This window comes from Gallus gallus, chromosome 13, assembly GCF_016699485.2.
Source record: "Gallus gallus isolate bGalGal1 chromosome 13, bGalGal1.mat.broiler.GRCg7b, whole genome shotgun sequence".
Lineage (NCBI taxonomy): Eukaryota > Metazoa > Chordata > Aves > Galliformes > Phasianidae > Gallus > Gallus gallus.
Window position 1 is genome coordinate 12176950 of NC_052544.1, and position 26528 is coordinate 12203477.

The window sequence follows — 26528 nt, forward strand, 5'->3', positions numbered from 1 at the left end:
GTTAACTTCTATCTAGGTGTTCAAAACTACTTTTAAATCCCACCCCTAGTTGAGATGCAGTCCAGAAGATGGAAAGTAAACAAGAATTTGACTGATAACCCTTACTTGATATTATCAGTCTCTGACACAAATAGATCACTTCAGAAGACATCTCCATTCATCCCCATTCAGCTTTTGCCTTCCCTGCTATGCTAACTGGTGTAGTAGATGCTACGTTCTCAGCTCTTTGAACCAAGGACTCAAACTGTGCCATTCAGCATCTTGTCACCCTGACAGTACTCAATGCATCTCCTCTGCTCTGGTCCCCTGACCTCCATCCTCACAGAAAGGGGCAGCTGAGCCTCCCAACACCAACTGTGCCACACAGAAGTGCTCTCTCATCTCAAGTCTCTCGCTTCTCTCAGCAGTCCCATGAAAAGTTTTCCTCTGGGACAAAGTGCTTTCAGAGAAGCTCTCATTTCTGATCCTAGCAGCCACCCACGAGCAGGCTGTCCTAACACCCTGCTGCTTGCTCTCACATACAGCCATCGGCTTCTACCTTCTCTAGGGAGCATCACTCAAGAGATTAATCTGTTGTGACATGGACTTTGTTCAATAATCATTGTAAAAGCTAGGCAGGAAGTGGGAGAAAGAAATAATAGCCTGACTTGTAGTCATTTTTTTCTCGTGAAATTAAGAAATTTCACCAAAGGATACATTTTACATCGAGGAATGATTGAGTTTCCACTTTCACCTTCAGGTCTCAAAACAGCTCACAGAGAGCAAGCATTCCCTCTCACTTGCTTCTCCCTCTTCTCACCCTCTTGTCATGGAATTTAAAGGACCTAATTCTGTTACACTGGTACACGATGTGAAGATGCAGATCCTTTCCATGAAAGGAAAAATTTTATCCAATTTTTTCCACGGTTGGAATTTGGAAACTAAATTGAACTGTACCACATAGACTCAAAACCACTTCTCAATTTCAAGCTCCTCAAAATCAGAAAAGCCATAAGGAGGATGAGGTACTGCAACAGAGGTACAACTGAGGACAGAAAATACCTACATCCCATCCCTGTAACAATGAGAGGTTTGCAGTCAGCTGGGCTGCAGCTCCTGCCATGAGGATTGGGTACCTGCTCATCTGCAATACCTTACAGGTCTCAGATGAATTTGGGATGGTCTTTGCCTCCAAAAGAAGGCACTAAACTGACACAAGACAATAAATAAGTTTTGTTGCCGTCCGCTGCAAACAGCGGAGGCTGTTCCATCCCAGAGAGCTCCCCTCACAACAGCACAGGGCACCAAGCCAAGTTGGTTTGCTCTTCTCCACCTCAGTGTGAGCACACAGAGTTCAACCCAAGCTCAGGCTGGATGCCAGCCCTAACCTGCCTCAGACCTCAGCTTTTCCATGACAGACCGCACATAAACAAATAGCTCCACAGATTGTACTCAGCAAAGTTACAGCTGGGTAGCTATTTCTTGTTACTGAGCTGGTAGGAAGGGGTTTGTTTGCTGACTATGATGCTGGGTACTGGGGATTGGCATGCCACTCCTCAGTTGGATGGGTCAGAGGATGAGTGAAATACTCTGGATTAAATCTGACAAAATGTGAACTTGCCATGAAAGCAACTGTCATCTTCCCCTCCATTCCTTCTGATCATGTAAAAAGGAACGGGAACACACGTGACAAGTAGCACTGAATTTAAGCAAATCTGCTATAATGAATCTTTTAGTCCAGTCTGTCGAGGATGCTCAAAGCAGGAGACGGACTGCAGCTCCTTGTCACGGAGCACAGTAATCTCAGCAGCCCCAACAGAATCAGAATTCATTTCTGCCAGTAAACCCAGAATGACTCAGAATAAACATGGCAAGGAAATCTTAAAATAAAGTGCCATCTCTTCTTGCTTCAGGATAGGGAGGAGGGGAAGATTAAATACTTTCATTAAATTAACTCTCATCCAAATGAGGTTTTTGTTTCATTCCTAAAAGAAACCCATTTCTCTGCTGTCATTTTTTCCTGAGTGGTAAATATGATGCAGAATTCCAGAAGCCTCAGTTCTAAGGAAACAAATGTAATCAATTTCACAGAGCACTGAGACAAATCAATATGGTAGGAGTCAGAAAACTAAACAAAAGCAATGGGAGAAAAATATTACCCTTATTTATATGGTCATAATACACAGAAGAAAAAGATCTTTTTAAATTACAGAGCTAATTTCTGAAGCAGTGAACCACACTAGTCAGTAATAAAAAATAACATTCAGCTATTTTGACTGAGAAATACCACAAGTCTACAATGATTGTAACAACCCATGTGATGGCTGTTATCGTCTCTAGTATAGAAACAATCTATTTTGGCTTCTTTTCTTTTTCTTTCATTTGTCATTAACAGAGAGTAAGAGACCAGAAAAGTGTGATTGCTCAATAAAGCCCAGTGATGTCATATAACATTGCAGCTTCACTTTCAGCTTAAAACTAGGGTTTTATACCCTGGTAACTCCCTGAGAAATTAGAATAAGACAATTTTGTTGAAGAGGTGCAATCTCTGACAATGCTCTCATAATCAACATTAAAGTGGCGTCAGCATTGAGAAGCATTTCTCGAAGTTCAACTGGATCACAGGAGAAAAAAATTGCCTATTTTTTCCTTCTCACTTTACAAGACCCCTTCTATCTCCAGTCTGGTAGAATATCTATAAAGCCCAAGCTCAGCAAGCCCACTTAGAGCACAAATGCTTTTTAAGGCACAAATGTTTTTGCTGCTCTCTCTTACCAAGCTCTTACTTCATTCTTTCGCACCTTGAACAGAATTCACAGTGAATTAGGTTTGTCAATTGCAAACCAGAAAGCAATATGTGCAGGGGAAAAAAAAAAAAAAAAAAAAAAAAAGGAGAAAAACAAGAAATAAACACACATGAGAACTGGGAACAGAACTCACTACTTTTGACACACCGTTCAATGAACCTGAATGCAAAGAAAGTTGTACACATCCACTACTGCAAAGGAAGAAAAATTACAGTAGCTACCTACAGTATGTGATTGCTTTTGGTGTAGGAATCTCCCTTCTGAGTCATTGGAAAATAGAAAAAACACTCACTGCCAAAAACAACCTGAAAACTTACACAGCTCCATTTCAGCAAGGAATAGGAGGGCTACAGTTAAATTAAACCTAATGTTAATCAGAGCACCTGCTTCTCCTATTTCAATACAGGTGAGCCAGAAGCACGCACCCAGGAAAAAAAAGTTAATATTTACCTGGAGACATATTAAATAAAAATAATCACAAAGTTAACAAACTTAAGCCTATAGAAAGTTGCATGCACATTTTTATTCTGCCATCAACTCTGCTTTACCTTTGGGCCATTTCATATCTGCTTGAGTTATAACTGGTGGAATAAGCAAGTTCTTAGGCAGCACATTGCTATGCAAATTTACACTGCCAAATTACTATTCTTATTCCAACTCCATCATAGAGGGGAAAAAAAAAAACAGATTGAAGGATTTTTTTTTTTAATCCTTATAATAAAAAAAAATGAGGGTTTCAACAGGCTTGTCGTTTGAAATATTATTTTTTTGCTCACATGGAATCGAAGTCTGTAAAATTTAATGGGAGTAGATCCATAAAGCTTCTAGAGAAATTGCACTAAAGAACCCCGAAAAAGTAATGCAGTCTGAAGTTTTATTCTACTATAAAGCAAGTATAAGAAATGTGGTTCCCGTGATTGATTGCCATTGGCTGATTTTCAAAGGTCATCACTCCTATTCTGTTTTCCCTGTGTACTGAAGGTGCACAAACTGCAGTAGTTGTCCAACAAAACGTTTTCTTTCAGAAAACCCTGACATTCAAATCAAACAGAGGTTCAAGTGAGGTATGTGTTTAACTGCATTTTCAAAGAGTCACAGTGACTTCAAAAGGACTGCGTAGGTGCTTCAAGTTGTACCAGCATGGAAGGGCTTTGCTGGATCAGAGTCCTGGAAAGCTCTGGAGGAGAAGCACAATGCAAGAGCTGAATATGGTAATTGTTTCCTGTGTTTGCACCATTCTTTTACTTTTCAAAAAGGAAGAAAAAAATCCAGTGTATTCTTTTCGCGGTTCATGATAGTATAAAGAAGCATTTGCAACATGTGCAGCCAGTTGGCTCATTGAACTGGCTGAGAAAAACTACCCTTATAATTTCGCCTATCGTAAATGCTGACAGAAATCTCTCCAACACTGTTCCACTGCAGCTGCCTCATTGTTCTGTTTTAACATGATCAGCACAGTGAAGAGGAAGAAAGGAGTGTTAATTTTATATCAAATCAACTTTAATTGAGTCTTTCATACTTTAGTACTCTGTAATAAATGCATATAACGGTCTCTGGAGTTAGCTCTGGTTGGGATAATATGGAGTCTCAAAACTTGTCTTGGGTACGTTATGGTACCACTCAGCTTTGTGCCACTATCCTGCAGCCTAAGCAAGAACAGTTCCTGAGACATCACAGGAGATGTCCCTGAGAAGTATGTGTATAAATATATATACACATGTAAGCACACATACATTTCTCAGAAAAAGTGATTGGGCAGTGGCACAGGCTGCCCAGGGAGGTGGGGGAGCCACCATCCCTGGAGATGTGTAAGAACCATGGAGATGTGGCACTGAGGAATGTGGTCAGCAGGCATAGTGAGGATGGGCTGGGGGTGGACTTCGGGATCTCAGTGGTCTCCTCCAACCTTGATGATTCTATGATCCTATATACACACATATATGCATTCCTGCAAGCGAAAAGGTTCTCAACAGCTCCTCAAAATGCTCAAGGTGGGCATTACCAAACAATACAGATGATCCAGAAGGGAAAATTCATTTGAGATTGGTGTGGGACATCAGAAACACCCCAGGAATGGAAGTGACCCATAGCATGACAGACAAGAGACTTCTCAAAGCCACTGATGAAGCAGCTCATAACACAGAGCAAGTGTCAAGGCACAAGGCATCGCATCTAGACTTGGTGCTGGTACATAAGGAAAGATTCACCAGTGAAGATGTCAGCAGTGTAACAGCCAAAAAAGCCAACTGTCACTATATTTCTTTAAAGATCTGAACAGAAAGAATAATTTTTCTGATTAATTTTATTTTATCAGTTCAGTTAACAGGACTAATTTTCCGCAAACAGTTCTTAACTGTTAGCATATTCCCAAGCACACTGTGGCAAGTATTAATTATTTCCAATTTGATTTGTCTTGCTTGATTACCCAACAAGGTCAGAGCACATTGTGGCTTTGTGAGAGGGCAAAGAACCAGCTTCTCAAAGAAATGCAAGTCTGCAGCACCCGAACATTCCACAATCACCATAACTTTGTTCTTTATAGAAATAAACTGACAGACTTTGCTAGAGTAATTACAGAAAATGCGCAGTGAAAATGAAACAAAGGGAAAATCTTCTCTTGCTTTCCCTCACTCTTGTATTGACTGATCCCATCTCTGCCTTCATCTTCCAAACTAATTCAGGACCGCACAATTCCATGAGCAGGTAATTGGATGGAAAAAAAATTGAAACCCAAGAGTAAAACAGAACAAAGTAAACAGCTGTTGCCAGTCAAGTCTGGAGAAGAGAATCAGAATTAACATGGAACTTGTAAATTTAGCAAAGCTATTCTGAGAATCCGGGATGATGAATCACCCCTCCCAGCCTCTCTAACTTCCAATACGCCTTGAAAGAAAGTTCATTTCCTTTAACCATGACCCTCCATCATCTTTCAAAAGATATCTCACAAGCACTATTTCTCTAAAGGGGAGACACTGTACTACAGGTCTAAATGAATATCATAGGATGTTGTTTTCAGCTTTCAGGATATGTTGTTAGACTATTATTTGAATCATAATGTGACTGCATGCTGTGTATTTCAGGTTACTCATTTTGTCTCTGACCACCCTTGGGCATTTACATTAACAAGCCCCAGAAAATATTTCCCAGAACCACTCATCAGGACTCCTGGTAATACCCAGGGCTAGCCAGTCTGAGCAGCCCAGCACACACAGCCAGTGCTATGGCAAGGGCAGCATCCACCGTAATCCTGCAGCCCAATACAACAAGCAGCCCAGGGAAGTAGAGAGGGATTGAAGATTTCACTTCTAAGAAGTGGTTCAGCTTCTCTACCTATTGTTCATCCCATCGCTTTATCTATCTTGTTTACCCTCTCCCCATATTGATATTTTTTAGTGCAACTCTACCCACATTTTTTTTCTTCCAAGTATTCTTGAAGATGCCCTTTTCTTGCAAGCTCCATTCTCTGTAGTATCTCTCCCTATTCTTTAGGTGCTCTTTTTAACCTTCTCTCTCTTTTTTTTTTATTGTTTCACCTCTCTTAGCACTTCTCTGCCCTGTAACTTGCCACGTGCTGCTCAAAAAGAAAGCCATTAATCAATAGCATGTATTGCGGTAGTGCTGGCTTTTCATTTTATTTAAATTCTGCCCTTCTAGCAATCAATTAAAATCTCCATAAGCTCAGCTGAAAGGGAGAGCAAGTGATCATGAACATTTCCTTCTCATAGAGTTCAAGGACAGTGATACCCTCAGATTTACCACACCCACACACACGTACACCCTGATGGCACTTCAAAATACAGGGGGTGTGCTAAGATTCACTTTGTCATCTCTTCTGATGTTTCAGTCTTCTTTCACTGCCAAGGGAGAAAGAAAGGAAAACAAAGCTTTCGCTGTTTCCATATTGCATTTTATGCTCCTCAGAGAAGCAATTTTTCCCCCGGAACATTGTGTCAGATAACAGAAATTATAATTTGTCATAGAGCAGTATTGATTTACATTATTCCACTTAACTACTAAAAGGTCAGGCTCTGAACGTATTACTCATCTACTCATCAGCAGACAAGTTTGGACACAACAGTGCCACACAGGTTTCATTTTGGCCAGAGAAGGGATGTTCTCCCTGTGCAGACCCCCAGTCTTTCCACAGCCCCTGGTACGAGCTGTGGGGCATACAGGAGATACATTCCAGTCCAAGCAGCAGGATTCTGGCTGTTACATAAACTATAGACTAATCAGCGCTGCATCAACCATCAGTCATAGGCAAAAGCATATGACCCCATAATTTTAGAAAAGCCTCATGCTATTACAATTTCCTATGATAGAAGTCTCAATAATCCTGAAATCCAGGTGTATCTTATGCAGTTATTTAGTACATTAAATCAGTGTCTGGTGCCTAGGTTAAATTCCAGTTGGTCCTTTGATGGTAAATGAGGGGCATAAATCAATGGCAATTGATCATTAATTATACAAAATTACAGCATGCTTTTGTGATGTTCTTTAAAAGAAAGTGTCATTTTGCTACTCTGCCTGACTAATTTTTTGCTCATATTGAATCATTGTATCATGTTTGCAGCTCATTAAAGCCACGCTCACAGATTTCTCACTACTTCTGCTTTTTGGTAATGAAAGGGGGTAGAAATGATGCTTTCTTCAGGCTTTGGCATAGCCCGAGTTGCCTTGAGGCAGCAGGACTTGGTCAGAGCAAAGACAGATCTGCATGTTGAGTTTTGAACAAAACATCTCAGATCTCACCATGGCAGGCAAAGCAAAATCTCTTACTCAACCTGTAGGACTGTCACACTGAAGTAGGTCTTGGGGAAAGGAGCTCAATCAGTGCAAATAGCACAAATAGATTGATTAGCCCCAGTCTTGACTCTTGCAGATCAGCCAGAACTGTGAGGTTTGGAGCTACAGCTCACCAGTTCCAGGTTCAATGGAATAAGTGTTCTTTAGTACATATCTGTGCTTATTTTCATTTTGACAGAATTGATATGGATTAATTTTTTCCAGTTATTTTTTATACTGTTTCACCATCCCAGAAAATTTTACTGGAGAAAGAAAAAAAAGGTAACTAACCCCACCAAATAATGTTATTTTTTTCTGGAATATCAGATAAACACACAAAACAATGAAAGAATGCCTTGCTGTGTAGACATAACATCCACCACGAAACTTTCATGCCAACTCCGAGCATAACTATAAAATATTATCAGTAAAAGTGGGCATTACAGCAGTCATTAAGCAACATTTTCCAATCTTGTAGCCTTGCTCCATTAACACCAGGGTTAGACAGCAGAACAGCAATGTGTCTGAACCATGGTAGCATCACCAGCTGACTTCATGATATGATTCTGCAATGCTAAAATCAGTCAAAAAGCCAACTGGAATTATCTAACATTCTAGATACTTCCAATAACCACAATGATATCAGCCAAGCCCAATACCTTGGGCTACTCCAAGCATTCACTGTCTTTCAGCTGCTGTGATCACACAGTTAACAAAAGAATTTTGGACAAGATCAGCTAACTGCAGTGGAAATAATGGGTGGAAGCAGTTTGTCATTTGTACTTCTACATTCTGACTGTACACATGTTCTCATTTTTCCACTTCTTCCACAATCTATTATTCACGTTCCTTCCATGTTTGAGGACCTGGATCAGAGTGGGACCCTGTGGTACTGGCATCCTGTTGATATTCTGTCCTGTCCAATATCTTTATTGACAACCTGGAAGAGACAATTGAATGCACCCTCTCAGTAAGTTTGCAGATGACACCCCACTGGGAAGAAGTGCCAATCTGCCTGAGGGGTAGGACTGCCCTTCAGAGGGTTCTGAACAGGCTGGACCACTGGGCTGGGGCCAGTGGGATGAAGTTCAACAAGACCAAGTGCCAATGTCCATCACTGTGGCTGCAACAACCCCAGGCAACTCTATAGATTTGGGGCAGAATGTCTGGAAGACCACATGGGAGATGGTCTAACCTCTAACTTTAGACAATTTAACAGCTAACTTGAATGCCCAGTCTAGCATGGATTCCTGCAGAGTTCAATGGAAAAGAGACATATTCCTTCAGATGTCAATTCAGCAAATGCACTCATCCTTTCTGTATTTTTTTCCCCTCCCTTCTGCAGACTTACTTAAACACAGGCTGATAGTCCAAAATTTTCTGCCCAAAGTTTTCTTCTCTGAGACAGTTCACAGGGAATAACAACAGCACTAGAATCACAGAATATCCTGAGTTAGGAGGGACCTATAAGGATCATCAAGTCTAACTCCTAAAGACACGCAGTAAAAATACTCCCGCCGCCCACAATCCTCTGATCTCCAGAGTATGTACCTCTCTACAGATACCTGAAGGGACGTCGGGGTGAGGTGGGGATCATCCTCTTCACCTGGCTAATAACAATAGGCAAAGAGGAAACAGCCTCAAGATGCACCAGAGGAGATTCGGGTTGGATATTAGGAAAACCTCCCAAAGAGCAATGATGCATTGATACAGGCTGAACAGGGAAGTGATGGGGTCACCATCCCTGGAGGCATCCAAGAAGTGTGGAAATTTGTCACTTGGGGACATGGTGGGGATGTGTTGGGGTTGGACTTCATGATCTCAGTGGTCTTTTCCAACCTTAATGATCCTATGATTCTATAAAGCAGTATTTCTGGAGCAGCACCAGGGGTACAGTCCCCAGGACATTCTTCCATTAATAAGAAAATATGATCATAAATTAAAGAAGTGTGCTCCATGGCAACCAGATTGAATAACATCACTTTAAGTGCTGCCAAAATGGCAACATCTCAAATTTAATACTGCAATATGTTATCTGTTAATTACAGAGCAAGGTCTAGTTTCAAATGGTAACTAATAAAGTTTTTAAAATATGCCTGAGATAATACATTCCATGCATAGCTAATTATGTAGGCATCCCTTAAAACAAGCCAGAATTAATTATGTATCAGATCCACCCCCAACATAAGGGAATAATTGAATTTCTTACAAAATTTCAGCACAATAGGGGCATTGTATAGATTGCTCATTCTGTGCCACATTACACACCGTGGTGGAAATTGGCATCCACACTACAGTTCACTCAATGGGAAGGCTGCTGCCAATTAACACTTAATACATGTTAATTTAAGATTTCCTTTTTCCAACTAATTGATATCTGATTAAATTCAGAATAGCTTTTTTTCCATGTTCATTAAATAGCTAAAATTTCTTCACAACTTTTGTGTTTTACATAAGACCACAACCACAAAATATGTAGCTCGTGTAATTTCCAAATCATTGTAGAGTAATTGGACTTATCAGTTACATGCTAATTAAACTTCGACTGAACGTTCTTTCTGCAATCAATTGACATCGGGTAGATGCAACAGTACCCATCTCATTAAGTTTAAATGCAATAGCTAAGGCATTTCAAATACAGCACGGCAGCTAGAGCAGAAAAGTACATCTGTTCTGTTACGTGGACAGTACGTGCAGCTCTTAGAGTGGAAAATCCAGGAAATTACTGAGAGCAAACAGAGCATGGAAAGTGGGTCCCAAAGTCAGGATTAGCAGTGCTATTGCGCCTATGCTGTGTTCTGCTCCTACCATGTTGCTAATAACAAACTCAACTTGGTTTATACCTACTTTATTGTATCCTCAACCTACTAAAGCTCACAGCTTCCCAGAGGCACTATTGATATTCACTGACAGGTCACTCATACATACTAGGACATGAGATCAGTTGGTTTTGGAGACCTACAATGTACACTGATAACCTGCATATTTTTATTACCATGCAATAGTTAAGAACTTGTAATTTCCACTGCGAAGAAAAGCAAAAGAAGAACTACTGATACTTCCCAGGTTCAGATATACTACCTGAAGATGTATTTTGACAGTGTGATGGGACAGGGAGACACTGTGCCATTACGTCATGTGGAAAACAAAGGGGTAGTGGGCCAAAGGTATCTTAAGCCCTGACTTTCAATCAGGAATAGAACAATTTGGCATCGGAATTTTTGGGACACAAGAGGATGGAGAGTAACTGCAAAAGTTCCCAGTAATTAAGAAGTTAGAAAATGAGAAAACATAAGCTCTCATAATGATTTTTTCTTCTATCTCCCCTTCTATGCTCCCCAAGACCATGGATCAGCCATGCCCAGTCCGTGAGCATCACAGAGGAAGCACACTGCACCTGCATCCAGAGCATATTCACTGTTCCTTGCTTTGGAAGCCTGCACAAATTCAGCTGAGAAAGCTGGGGGAAAACACATAGATACTAACCCACAGGGACAAAAACAATGCCCAGAGGGTTGGAACTTGTTTTGTTGTTTCATTTTTAAAAGTAGGCAGACTTCCACAAATAAATACTTTGCAGATCTTGATTTCTCAAGCTCATATTCCTGTAGTGCTAATTTACAAGCATAATATGAGCTCTGATTTGAAAGCCAAGCTTGTCTTATTTTTTTAATGAAAGTCTGAGGATTAGTAGAAAGATCTAGACAAGATGTCAGAGTTCATTACTAATGTGATACTCTTAAAATACAATTAAAGATGAACAATGAGTATTTGCACTCATTGCAAACAAATCATCTTAAAATAGTTAATCTGAGAAAGCTCGTCTATGGCCTGTGTGAATAAAATCCTTTAGAAAAAGTCTTTTCTTTAAAAAAGAAAGAAAAGTAATTCTAAAGCATGCCTGCAGTTATCATCAACTTCCAGCACAAGGAAGATAATTATTTGCCTGAAAGCTATAAGAACTAAGAGCTTTGTGCTTCTTATTAATGCCATCAGACTAATTGTTCAGCCTCACAATGCTCTAACAGTGATTACCCTGCCCCACTTTGGGTGTAAAAAAGTAAAATCTTCGGTTTTCTTGTTTTTAGACCAGCACATCTAAACACAGCACCTGAAGTCAGCAAGGGGCCAGGGGGTGTGGCTTCTCCATGAGAGAAACCTCACAAGTGGGGAAGCTGCTAGTTATTTGGCAACTAGCATGATTTGGGGGCCATTTTGCCTATTGGGGACCAGTGGGTGTTGGTGGCTTTTGGGCAGTCCCAGCTCCTGACCTGGCAGCAGCTGGCAGAAATTCCTCATCTTCAACCAAAAGGAGAAAGCAGGAAATCTGCTCCCATCCCTCTCCTTCCCTCACAGCACCAGATACAGAACTACTGCTATGGAAATTAAGGGAGCCTGAGCTTTAAACTGCATCATGCTGAAATTAACATTCATCTCCCCGACACATACATCACTGCAGTCAGAGCTCCCTTCCATTTGTTTACACGCTTAAATAGAAAACAGGATTAGAGCTGACATACGTATTTTTATATGATTACCTCTGATTTGAGTGGTAAATCTGTGAAGAGCTATGAAAATAAATAGATTCATATTTCATTATTACTGACTTTATTTTTTTTTTTTTCTAAAAGATTTTCTTCGTGGCACACTGATTTTATTTCTGTATTGGATTAGCTTTAATTGTCCCTTGTTTTTATCTTGCAGGAACTACAGCCTTTAAAGTCGTTTTATGTCACTGTGAAGCTCTGAGAACGCCATCTGTTTATAGGTGCCGCACGCAATAAGATGTATTGCTGCTATTATTGCTCTTATTAGGAGCGTATGTTATGCCGTGAATGTCACTTGATGCGTCTTACGGGAACAAGAAAGCAAAACGGAATCAAGTCTCTTCCCTTTCTGGCACTTAAACTTCTCATCGTTTCTTTTCACTAATAATTGTTTTTATTTGGAAGATAGCATCCACAGTAACACTGTCACTTTGGACTGTCTTGTCAAGAGGAGCACAACTTTCTTCCAGCCAGCTGGGACCCTGCTAAGGAAGAAGTGGCAAATAATTTTTGTATAGTACAGCACTTCTTTGCTCTTTTCTGTAGTTGTGGCATAATCCCTCATGTGACACCTCGTACTTTTTATTTGTTTATTATTATTGTGGAATTAAACTCAATAAGCATCCTTACAATTGACGAAGTTAGCAACGTCATGTAAAGATAAGGCTGACAGACATTTCTCCTGATGAAACTTCATTTTTCTGTTGTCAGACAACCATGGGGAGAAATTCTCCGCTACAGTTTATCTTTTGCATGAAGTTTCAGATCAGGCTGTTCACTTTCTGAAGTTACAAGCAGACAGAATGTATTGCTACTGTCATGGTAAAATAAACTTTAGAACCATTTCACTGATTTTTTTCCTTGCTTTTCCCACCCATCCTCCTCCAGACCATTTTCAGGTTTCTGTGAATAATAGGAAGAAATAAAAATCTACATCTTAACTACACCACTAGCCTGTAGAACTGCACGCTGTTTCCTCTGCTTAATAAATTCTTCTTTCCAATATGAACTGCCTTAGATTCTCCTAACAATTTTCACTTGCTGCTGTGCTGCTCAGAAGCCTGGGTTTGGTGGAGTTTTCCCAGAGCTCTTTGTGAATTTTAGGCACATTTAGGTAATTCTGAGTTTTCCAGCTTTTTGAGGCAGCCTAAGTGGCCACAAGCAACAGCACAGATTCTCACCCCAGCACAATAATTTCCCCCTGTTCCCACACAACAGGCTTCCTATGGCAATGACAAGTTACTTCCTTCTCCCTCCCTCCCCACCAAGTATAGTTTTTATTGCTATGTAGCATATAAAACAAAATCCTTACATGATTTAAATTAAGGGTTATTGCCAACGTTTCACCTTCAGATGAGTGTAACTTTTAATAAATTACATGAAGTCTAGGAGAGGGACCAACATGATTCACTCTGGAACATCTTGAGTGCTGAGGTATGCCAACAGAAATAATTAACTTCAACAAGGCTCTCTATTAAGATGCAGCATGCACAATTAAAGGAGTTGTAGCTTTGAACAAATGGTTCAACATGTAGGTGTCAAATGGAACTGTTCTCCCTCCTCCATCGCCTTGGCAGCCGTTGGGCTTCACTGTGAGGAGCAAAACATAAAAGCATGCGGACAGACAGGCACACAACAGCATTAACTACTCCACAACAAGGCAGAGCAACAGCTTGTTTTTTGGATGTTGACAGCACAAAGACTGAAAAAGACCATTCAGAGCCATGAAAATGATTTGGGGTGAGCATTAAAAATAATACATTTAATGAAAATATGAGCAATCCACAGCATAAGCACAGCCTCCAAAAATAAGGGAATTGCCAACATATACCAAGTGATTTGTGTCTGTTGTCTCACAAAAGCCTGTGGGGATGTTTCAAAGGAAATTATGTCTTGAACTAGCAAATCAACAACCCCATTTCCCAGCTTAAAACAAAAAAACAATAATTTGACTATTGATATCTCCTGCTTAAAGAACAATTTGCTGTTCTTAAATACATACTTAGAGGCTTAATTCCCACTGAAATCAAATTACCAAACTTCATCTCAAAGGATAACTTACAGTTTTGGAAGTGCAATACTCTGGAAGTGGATTGACAGACATCTACAGTGCTCAGAAAAAGATGCTTTGTCTGTACAGGAATTTAGCTTGTTTTTCTAAATGAAATCCAGAGGGCTTAGCACTACTGTACTTCAAGAATTCAGCAAGAAGGGACATGGAAGCATTTAGGGTGGGTGTTAGTGATTAAGCCCAGCACTGCACCAACACAGCCTGAAGGATGTGTGATATTCCATAGGACGGGGCGATACAGTGGGAACACAGAGGTGGCTACACAGCCACCTCAAAATCATCCACACCAGAAGGAGTCAAAATATCCACTAGTTATAGCCATCACCACAAGGTATCTGAGGCCTCCACAACGAGCCTAGAAACTGCTATTAGAAAAGCTCATCTCCAATAACTGTTATATATGCCTAAGTCACACCAGGATGTTATAGATGTCAGAATTTTCTCCTGCAAGTCAGCTTGCACAGCCAACTTAGTCATGATGAATAAAGGTACAAAAAAGGAATATGTTCACTACTTTCACTTCAAAGTAACAGCCTCTTGCTGCTGTAAGAAATTTAATAGAAAACTGAGGTAAGGGCAAAACAAACAGCTGTGCCCTGACACACCAACAGTGAAATCATTTTTTTCCCCCCTTTCTTATTTTCCTTCTTGGCTCAGAGACTATCAGACCACCTCTGCCAGGGCCCCAAGCCACACACATCACTCCAATAACTTCACCTTTACTCCTGTGTGAAAGGCTTGGTCAAAGATATTCACAGCTAAATTTGTGCAACTAACAGAACCGGGCAAATATTGACAGAAGTGCTCCTCCTTGCAGCCTATTAAGGTGAGTACAAAACCAGAGCATTTCTGTAAGGTTATTAGGACACTGTAAAGCCAACAGTCAGCAGTTCCTCGGCTGGAATCTTTCCCCATGCGAAGAAAAAAGAAAGCAGGCAATTGGTCACAAAGCTGAAGACCGAAAGGGATACCTTCTGCTGCCCCAGAGTACAGGAATAATAGCACAGTAATAACGTTAAGTGCCATGTTTATCTTCCCATTGTGAAATGAAGCTTGCCCATGAAGAATTGCCTTTCTTTAAATAAAGCACCTTTCCAACGAGTTCATTACAAAACCATCTGAGCACTCCTGACAGTCAAGCTGGTGTGTTAGACAATGTCAAATTACTCATTGTGAATAAATTACCAGATGAATATAGAAAAACAGGAGTCTTTCTTTTTCAGTGTTTTCCTGTTTTGCAACATTTGCTTATGTGCTAAATGCAACTCCAGTGAATGTGTTGATTCTCATTCACTGAGCATCACTCGCAGTCCTGTGAGGAGCCAGGAGTTGGACTCAATCCTTATGGGTCCCATCCAACTTAGAATCACAGAATATCCCAAGTAATCCATGTTTGTTTGTTTTTTCCTCTGATGCGTATTATTGCAGTACTTTGAAGGCAGACTGAGGGCCTCAGCAAAGGACTGCATGAAAGCTATGAGTGGTAACACATCCCCAACCCCACTAAGCCTATAAACTAAATTTCCAAGACAAAAAACATGTTGAGAAGAGAATGGTGAGATGAGTAATGCATTTGGTTGAGTCAGTGGCTGAATCAAAACTAGATTCACATCTTCTGGGCTGAGAGTACAGGCCAGAAGCAAAGTTAGGATGGTAAAAATGAGAAGTGAGGGGAAAAAAACCACATGGATGACTTATGCCAGTGTTTGAGGACTGGCAGTCAATGGAACAGTCAGACTGCAGCTAAATTATTCTCACTGCCTGACTTTAAACCTTCAGATTATTTGCTTACTCCAATAAGATGCTGCTCAAAAGGCATATGAGATCCTCCTTTTGCACTGTAGTTAGCTAAATACTACAAGAGAGAGGTGAAAGAGGATGCAGTCAGTGGATAGCAAAGGAATAGTGGGAGGAATCACGGCTCATACAGCAGCCTTAAGTACTGAGAAATACACAGTAGCAAGAAAAATGAGAACAGCGAAGGGTCACATGCACGCCTCAAAACAGGCTTTCAAGTAATTTTCACTGTATCTTATTCACAGCATTTAGCTTGTTGGCTCTGAGTTTTTCTGTTGCTATTTGTTTTTCTTAAGCAATTAGTCAAGTCGGAGTTAATGAAGCTTGCTTAGTCACCCAAGGTCTGTAAAACTTTGCCAGGAGTCAGCATCTTTGCAACCTCTAAGATTCAGGGAATCTGGCATGACAGACTTTGCTGACTGGCTTCTCCCAGCATCTAAAATCCCATTTATCAGCTCATTTCAGGCATCTTTTGAAATGCAGGAAAGATGAAGAGGAAAGACAGTGTCCTGTCAGAGCAGTTCATATCAGTTCCTTTGCACTGAAGATTGAGAGACTTAATCATCTCCATTTGAGATGACAGTGAAATATCACACTCTTAAATCAATAATGATCAAGGTGGGGGGAGTGGATTAGGAGTTCATCTGAGAAAATGCTGCTGATTTCTATTGCCATATGGCAATTTGGAACTGGGGTTAAGCCCACAGGGAATTACTGCACATCTGGGATAAGAAACTGAAAGAGCTGCTCCAATCAATAGCTGTCTGATAGCCTGAAACTCTTTCAGAGGGGGGGGGGAAAAAAAGCAAAAACCTTTTTCCCTCTTATTAACTCCAACTGTAGAAAGACTGAGCAGAGATTGAGGGGGCATATTTTGAAGCAAAGAGACAAATACGTGGTCCTGCTGAGAACAGCTACTGACTGTTCTACAGAGAAAGGAACATCCCAGGGAAAGAAGCAAAAACTCAACTATTACACTTCACAGACATGCAGCAATCAATTTGTCAGCAAAATTTCATTTTGATGATAGAGTTACAAATGCCTCACAGAAGCATCTTTTGACACACACTTTAAAAGGAAGGCTTCAATGTGACAAAGTGAGCATTAAATATTTTAAGCAATATTTTCATTCCTATTTAAAAAAAAAACTCTTGGAGGAAAATTGAGAAAAGGAGAAGAAAAAAAATCCTCCCAGCTCTGTGTCTGTCTTCTCTCAGATGGCAGCAACATGAAGCTGGCATTTTGCTTGGCAAATGTGACTGAGCAGTCAGTCCCTAGAACTGAACATGTCAACCTCTACAGAGGAATTAAGAACTAATCGCTCAAACTAAAGGCTACACCAGACTATTTTCATGTGTATTCATGGAGATGTACAACCTAGACACGTGGATTATTGGCCTATGTTCACACACCCTCCCTCCTGGGGAGAGAGTCTGAACTAATGTCAGTGTGATGTACCACCTCCTCCTCTCCGTTTTACTTCTCATTCTCTCCATTACTTCATCTGCTCCAAGGCCATATCTTAAATCACCATTCGAAGTGCATTCTTTCCACAAGCTTAACCATACCTTAAGAAATCAATTAGCTCAAGCAAGTTAACCATGGGGCCTCACACCCACCACCTGCATTTACTCCTACTGTCTCCATCTATCTCCTGCCCTTACCTCCGTACAGCCTCTGACCTACCAAAACCAAATTTAGAAATCCTGTCTCACAGGCCAGGGTGATGCAGAACAAAGCTAGGGACTCCAATTTGTCACCCTTCAGCAAAGAAAGCCTTTCTAATTTGCAGACCTAAATGAATTTGAGGCTGGTCCTCAGTATCTAACCAAGCATTTGATGTAAAAAAAAACTCTCCTTGCCTCTTTGTTAACCAGAGACATGGCAGTTACATGTTAATCATAGGCTGCTGAATATACAATCTAAAACTGCAGTAAACAGAAGATGAATGTGCACTTTGCATTTTGAGGGGAAAAAAAAAGTCTGTGTCACTGTGGTAATTCATGGTAGATCTTTTTTCTCTCATTTTACTGAGATTAGAAAGCAAACAAAGACTTTCAGCTTCATATTCAGAACAGTGCATTTTCCATCTCTCTTCTTTAGTAGTATTCTGATGCTAAACATTTAGCAGCTACCAACAGCTTACTTCCCAACAATATACTGTTTTAAATTATTTGGCAAAATCATGGCTAAAACTTGCAGACCTCTCAACAGCCAGAAATGCACTCATTTCCCAGTGCACACTTCTAAAAAGAAACCTAACACAAGCAAAACCACCACAAATATCAGGATCTACTATTCTCACAGCAGATAATTTAATCATTTCATGTCATCCTTATGGGCTATGCAATTCAGGAATACATCTTGGAGCCTAGACTGAATTGAACCTGATTTCTTCCCCGAGGAGATATTTGCTGAAAAGGGATAAAGTCACTAATCCACTGGCTTTAGCTGTACACAGCAAGTAACTCTGCATAGTGCATTTTATTTTTTGCAAGTATTTGCTGAATGAGCCATTCCTAAAAGCCCAGAGCATTTGTTGTAGAAGCTGCTACCTCCACAGTAGCTCTACAGCCAAGGGATGATGAGGTACAATAGTCATCGTAAGAGACCTTTCAGCAAACACAATTCAAGGCTTCCTACAATTACAAGACACGTACAACCATAGAACCCAGGGAATGTTGTGAAATGTTACTGTCAGTGAATGCAAAGTTGGAAGAGTCCTTTCATAAGTCATTTCCTTCAGATACATTGTTTTTTATCTTTATTTCTTTGTTTGTTACCCTGCCACAGCTGGATACAAACCTCACAGTTTAAGCGTCCTCTGAGGCAGCTGTACAAAAGAACAGTTAACTGAGCAAAGCTGCTCTCCAGTGGAGGGGAGATGGATAGTGATGATTTCTGCTCATCTGCTACGAACCCTTCCAGGCTGGGATAACAGCAGCAGGGCTGAACTGGCCACTATTCTCCAGTGGCGGGTGTTTGCAAAGCTTTTGAAAGGTTTGGGAAATGAAATGTGTTTTCTGAGAGCTTACAATGAAACCATACAAAGAAGGGCTTTTATTATACTGTCATCCTATATCACACCAGGTTTGGAAACAGAACATTTCTCTTGTGCCTCCAGAACAACAATATTTTTCTGATGCATCTTACATTCCAAAACGCTCTCCCTAATCATAGCTTCCCATAAGGAGTAAACGTCCAAAATTCATATGTAGTGCAATTTAAAAGTGTCAAGCCAACAGAGACTGACGTTCTGATGTAAGCAGACTGCAGAGCAGGTAATGAACAGCTCTACCCCTCTCAGCAAGCCATAGGAAACATGGTTGTCATACGGGTGAAATGCAGGTAAACACAACTGCTTTCCTCCCTCAAAAATAAATAAATAAATAAAGGGAAGTAAAAGCCAGAGAAAAGGAAACAGAGTAGACTCCCAGCTTCCAAGCAGAGGAGTGAGGAGGGCCAGCAGCAGACCTTGCACGATTGCTCTGCATGGTCTGATCTGAACTATAGGATGAGGCCCCTGTGTTAAAACCTTCTTGCAGCAGCTGGAGGCTTTGCAAAAGAAAACAGTTTACTTTCTCTGGAACCAGGTGCAAGATTACATGGCTTTGTGTGTTCTACCTAAATAAACATCATTGCTGATATAGTATGAAATGCAGATGAGTAGTACAGGTTTGTTCATAATTCCCAATAAGGAAGAGTTACTTTCTGACATTAAGTGCTCTTACACTAAACCATAAAAGCTTTAGCCCCTATTTTCTCTGCATATTACCTTTGATTATCATTTTCACTCCTGAATCAAAAGCATGAAGGAATTACCATCTCATCACAGTGCTGGGCTCTAATCCAGAATCACATTTCTGTTAGCAACAAGAAACAGAAGAGAATGCAAAGTGTCAGTAACAAACAGAGCTCCTTCCTCCAGTCTTCCAGTGAGCCCTCAGAGTTATGAAGGTGTCTGCCTGAAGCTTGACAGTTCCCAATACTGCTTACACACTTATTGTTTTGAATAGTTTAATATCTATATTTTTTATGTCAAAAAAACCCTCAACTTGTTCATGTGTTTTAATGATTTGGGGTAAAGGAATTTGGAAAAAAAAGAAAATCATAGGATCAGATATTCAAAGACTGCTGGTAACCTTAATGAGCCCAGTGAATATCAGGAAGAAAATCAGGGGTTCATACCATCCTATTATTTACTGAGGAAGGAGAAGAGAGGATGAAGGATAACGATGATTTCTTGTTGTCTCAAAGGAATCTCCAGCAACTGCAGGAAAATTGGAAAGTTTGCTACAGCAAACCATTCTCTCCCTTCAAGTAGGGGATCTGGAAATGCTAACATAGAAAATCCATAGCAAAACTTTCAAAAGGCAGAAGGTATGTATGTTGTTGTGAGAAACAAACAGTTTATGATGCTGTTTGAAGGCTCACTGGAAAGCACTCCTGCCTCTGCTGGGTAGATAAAGTTTTAGAAATGGCTGTATTAGCTAGAGCCTCATGTGAAAAACAACATTTCATCACAGCATACCTGCTTCTCTCACAGAGAGGAAGTAAAATTAGAGGGGTAGTAAAGCACAGAAGAGTGCAAGGCAATTAGCGAAGGATGTGCTAATGAGCAAGTGTGCAAGAGCATATCACTGAAGTGATAGGATGCCAGTAACATTCCTTACCTCTAGCTTCTGTAACAGCTAAACGTGCTGCAATCCACTATGTATACATCCTCAACACACCTGGAAACTGCTACTGACAGTTGGCAAATGAGAAACCCAAGGACACAGAGGCTGAGGGTTGGGTTTTTTAAAGGAGAAAAAAAAAAATCACAGCAAGAAACAGAAGACGGTCCCTTGAATTCTGGGCTTATTTATTCTCATGTACCAGTCAGTCATACTGAGCTCTGATTTATTCCTGTTAGAGAAAAAAAAACACACAGCAAAAGAAAGCCCAAACTAAGCATTCATCTTGTATTGATCCAAAGTCTTTCACCTAACTCATAATTTCACTCCTTCAGAGAAAATGTAGTTTTGTCCAGGCTTGAGCTAAAAGGCTCCAAAGCATGTATTCTAAAAGTTGCCATATGCCTCTTCTATTTGAAAGAAAAAAAAAACCAACAACATAATTGAAGAGGAACAGTATTTCAGAAATTTGTATTCTGCTTCTGCACAGCCAAGGGAATTCAACAATTCAGCTAAAATGAGTAGTCAGTTGTTTTTGTTGTTCTTCATTTGCAGATCTCTGGAACATTTGGAGCTTTAATCATACCACTAAAAGGAGACATTCTGTGATTTTACTGGATCATATGGGCATCATCTACATCTTTCACTTGAACAAAGGCTTTTAGTGGCCAAAGCCTCTAATATCATCACCTAGAATATGTGACTTAGGTGCTTTTAGGTTCTCAAGTGAGCACAGCACACTATTGTTGCTGTGATTTTAAGTTAGGATATCAGTTATTACCAAATATCATTTTACTTCCCACATTATGCCATAAAGATTAATAGGTGTTGCAGTACTGGGGGCTGCGCTAATAGATTTAAAGGCTGAGGAGAGGCAGAGCCTCCATCACCTCTAATGGGAATATTTAAAAGCAACCCAACAAGTGTGCAGCTTCACTGCAATAAAGATCAACAATGGAATTTTCCATTTCTTTACTTCAATGACTTTTTGATTTCATGGATAACTCAAATGCATGCACATCAGTTGTATACAGTGACAAGTTCAGTATTCAAAAGTAGATACAGGGGAAAAAGTGAGAACACAACGTTACTAATTCTTAAAAGAAAGAAGATACAAAGAATGGATTATGTCAACTAAATCACAATTCAATGTTTGAATCTGGAAATTTACTTGAAACTGAGCATTCCTTTCTCTAATGGATGAATGGAAATAAACAGAAACTGTGTTTCAGTTAATTTTCTCCTGACCACACAGGTACATTTCCTTCTTTTATTATTTCTTTATTCCTAAAATGAGCACAAGATCTCTGCAAAGTAAAGCAAAACCAGCAGTTCCTTTGAATGACTGCAATGGGAGGGTACAGAATGAGAATATCCTGAGGGTACTGCATTCAATATTCAATCCAAAGTTTACTGGAAGATGATTTCCAGTGCTCCTCACTTACAGGAACTACTCTAAGAAACCAGAAATTAGGGCGAGGGTTGATTTTATTGGAGTCCTTTTCAGAGCATTACCCTGTAATCGAATGCACGTTCATTCACAGAGAATTGCATTTCCTGGGCTCAGTTTCAAAGGGGGTCATGCGTCCAATAATTAAATTGTGTACAGAAGGCAGTCACTTAAATTCCACCCTCTTAATTTTATGCAAAACAGAGCCCTATTGATTTCCTGCACTTTCCCAGTGTTTAGCTGAAGTTACACACACCCCATCAAATATATGAAACAGATTTTTTTCCATTACTGGAAATCTGAAAAATGATGCATAGTATTAGAGCCTATGATAAGTCTATGTATTAAGAGTGGCAAAAAGAACTGGAACGGGGCAGTTTACTGCTGATCTTATGCCCCCAGCCAAGGAGTCTACCTGGTGATCTACTTGGGAATTCACCCAGGCATATTTCTTTTTATACATTCTGTTGCCATCCCCCTGAAGTGCTCAGGGATTCTAACTTGGCCAAGTAAGTCATCTTTCTTTCCTCTTGCATGGAAAATTTAACAACCTCTACAGCCATTTCCTCTAATTCATTTCTTGCAATAATATTATCATCACCACTAGGATGAAGTGCCATTACACAAATGGCCATCTGAAGAATGAGCGAGATGCTATATGACTGGGAGTAATTAAACATCTGTCTCCGAAGTCCTCAGTAGTTTGGAGCCTATTGTGACCTGTGTTTTGGGACTACACCCCATGCTGTGACCTGTCAAGGCAATGTTTTTTACAGGAACTGCAAGGGAAAAAAAAACTAAAATTCCTCATCCTCCCTCTGCAGAGCTCAGCACTGACAGCTCTGAGATGATTAGCACAGAGCTTTTCTGCAAAGTAAAGTCCACTCAAGTCAAGGGAAATATCTCAATTATTTGAAGAGGGTTGCAGATTGGAGTTATAATTGAAGCTTACTTTCTCAGCGTTATCTCGAGGCAGAAGCTGACCACCAAATGCAGCAATCAGCAGCAGTGTCATTATCAACCACAATTGTTTAAAACTATTGAAATGCATTACTCCATGAAAGTAATTTCCTTCATCTTAGACTGAAAGTATTCAGGGTGGGTCTCTGCATTGCAAACATCTGAAATTAGTTCAATATCTCACAATAGTCATCTGACAGTTATGCAAAACGTAAAATGAAAATCTAACTTTGAAATAAGACATATAATCCTCCCCTTCCTCTCTCCAAACACAAATGCATTAAAGGATCCTGAAATAACATTTTTTAAAACATATTTTCGTTCTAAGGAAAGCACAAGGTATTTGTGCCATATACACAGCTTTCATGAGCCGTTACGTATGCTCCACAAGAGGTTACCTCAGTAGACAGAAACGCAATGCAATGCAACAAGTTCGCTAAAACAGATTTCAGACATCTCAGATGGATAGTCTTAAGACACCATTTGATTTGTGTAGTGGTTCAGAAATGATGCTGTGGACAAACCGCCTTTCTAGTGTGCTTGGAACGTGGCCTTTGCCATACAGACACACAGAAATCAGACAGTCTTAAACAACATATTTAGGAATCAAAACAGTTTATACACCACAAAATAACCTCTCAGCTGAGCCGGGCAGGACATGTCATCAGGGTCAAATAAAAGCAATTCTTTAACAAACCTCAACTCAAAACACAGGAGGTAAAGGGTTTTTATTATTATAGTTCATTCTGTAATTAAAGGCGGTTATATAAAAGTCTAGAAGATGTTGTACCCCTTGAATGTCTGCTGATACACCAAGCACTGGATATACAAATCCACATCTGACTCCATCTTTGATAAAAAGTTGTATTTTCTTTCTTGCGGGTTGATCCAAACGATACCATTATACATCCAATCTAATTTGTAGGCTCAGCATCAGCAAAAAGACTGTTTAGCTTATCAAAATCTATTCAGGTTACCCAGAAGTGGCTTGGTTACAACACATAAAATATATTCAGAAGAAGATATCAAGTAGTAAATGATTATCCAATATATCACAAGCACAGAAAGAACCACTGGACAAAAGAAAGCCTGACTCATTCAAATTAAAGCCAGGGTACTAATTATTTAATGACTACAAGTAAAACTGCTGGCATAGGGTAGCTAGGATGTTTGTAAAAATCACTTTTTTAGAGATTTAAATACTGACTGGAGTAACATGCAGCATCAACACTCAGGGAGAACTGTTTCTTCTTTGGAACAGGAAAATGGGTTTGTATTACCTACCTGACAACCCTTCCAGTCCTTCTTTTATGTAATGAAGTCAGCAGAGAAAGCTGTAGGATTCCCAGCAGTAGTAACGGTGAGCTGTATGTAGAAGGTTAGAGCCATATACCTACTCACCTCAAAAGCCACTAAATCTGTGTAACTGGAATAAGATCAACACTCATCTCTTATTTAGGCAACTCTTTCCACTGTTCTGTTCAGAGATACCAAGTTGCTTCCTACTGACTGCAGAAAAAACTAGAAAGTCCAGCAGAAATTCCCCCATTCTACACTAAAGAACTCCTCAGAAGATAAGCTCTCTGAAATTACACTTAGCCTAAAAACTGAACTAATTTCATCTACTCTTAAAACACCGAGAGACCGTCCCATCCACAGTTAAATTAGTGATCCTAAAGTAACATTGGCAAAACACAGCTAAAAGTGCTCCTTCTGCTTCTGGGGTTGCAATTTCTGGGGCACGTTACAAACTCTTAGATAAGCCAAAGTTAGAAATCCCATACTTTGAAAAAACACAAAACAATACTCCAAACTGTAGATAAATACAAATGCAGATACAGATAACCAGTTCTAAGTCACCCAAAAAAATCATGATAACCACAGAGTAGTTTAAAAAAAAAGAAAAGAAAGAAAGTTTTACTTACCCATCCCAAAAATCACAAGTTCACCAAATACTCCAAGACGAGGGATCTACATGTAAAGACCCTTCCCTTCTCCCAGTCAGTCCTTAAATGAGGCTTAGGGAGGGTGGAACCAGGTTCCACCCCTTCTGGTCATGTAGGTGAATTGCTTTCACCTGTGCTACCAGGGCTGATTGTGTCCCTTCACTAGGTGATCAATCATTGGTTCAGGCTGTGACTTAACAATTCCCATACTCAAACATTTCCTGAATAAGAGTAGAATCTCACATGTGCAAAAAGGTTAGTGATATTTGAAATACTGGAATGGCATAGTGTGAATGTGGAATTCTGAGCTCCTTTGAAAATCCAGTCTGTGTTTATCCACATTCACCGGGATCTCATTGTCCGATTAAGGACCTGCATTATTCATTTAAACCTCAGACATTATTATTATCATTTTAATGTAGGAAAACAGTTTCTAATTTGGTCCTCTGTGAACAGATTTATAGCAAGGTAGACAGATTTCAAAGTTTAAGGCAGAAGCAAGAGTTGAAACAAGGTGCAACACAACAGAACTCATGGCCAATCATTAGCCCCAGCTTCACTCGCTTGAGGACCAACAGTTTTTCAGTTCTTCAAAAAATCCAACCTCAGTGGAGAAATGGAATTTCAAGTCCAACCCTGAATTCTGGAAAAATAACTGCAACTGAGATGTGAGGTTACTGAGCAAGTCCCTTCAAGGAAGAGATGAAGAGAAGATACGTCTGGTCAACAACTAGAAATCCAGATTGAAAGCACAAGGTTGTATGTTGACATCTATCTCTATTTTCCCCTTATGTCTACTTTGTGAAGCTGCTTTCTCTTTTCTTGCTATGAAGCCCTTCTTTCTATACTGCAGGGACCTGATTTTGCTCTTCAGTATGTGATCCATAACTGAGTGCAACCTACTCATTTTGTTATGTGGTAGTGGGCAGCTTGTCTAATTAGCACTCAATACACCCAATTTCAACACTCACTCTTCCCCCCTTTGCAGTTTGCAATAGCAAAGATCTCTTTCACGGTGCAGCACTCATCTTATTTTGGATGTTTCACAGCCTTACCCGGCTTCCAGCAACGATACACCACTAGTAATAACGAGACGTGGGTGAAACTCCTTTCTAGTATTATTACTCATGCATAAGAACAAGAACTGTGTGTGTCAGTAAGAACTCCAGTCCAGTCACAGTAATACAGCCAGGAGAGAGCTGCAAAGGGATGCTCAGGTGCAGAACTGTATTCATCATCAAAAAAAAAAAAAAAAAAAAAAAAAAAAAGGCTGAGCAGAAATATTAGGAAATAGTTTTAGGAAGTTGCCCAGATGCTACAAAGGCTGTACTGATTTGTAGTAGAAGTTAGTTTGAAAATAATGAACTGAAATGCCAGCCCTGCCTGAAGTGTTCTTCAAAAGTCCCTTATCCAGTAACTACTTCTGTGCTTTTTAATTCTCTCCTAATAGCAGAAAACATTCTGGATAAAGCCACATAAACAAAATCCATGACTAGCAGAGATTAGGAAT

General features: G+C 40.0%; 1 long non-coding RNA gene across 1 annotated transcript in view; it reads right to left on the reverse strand.

The window, feature by feature from the left end:
- Positions 1-25059, reverse strand: part of LOC112533412 — a 55453-nt gene extending 30394 nt beyond the window's left edge. Inside the window, exon 1 of the long non-coding RNA XR_005839626.2 lies at positions 24998-25059. This is a non-coding gene — a long non-coding RNA (uncharacterized LOC112533412). The remainder of the gene's footprint in view (positions 1-24997) is intronic.
- Positions 25060-26528: the final 1469 nt, after the last annotated feature.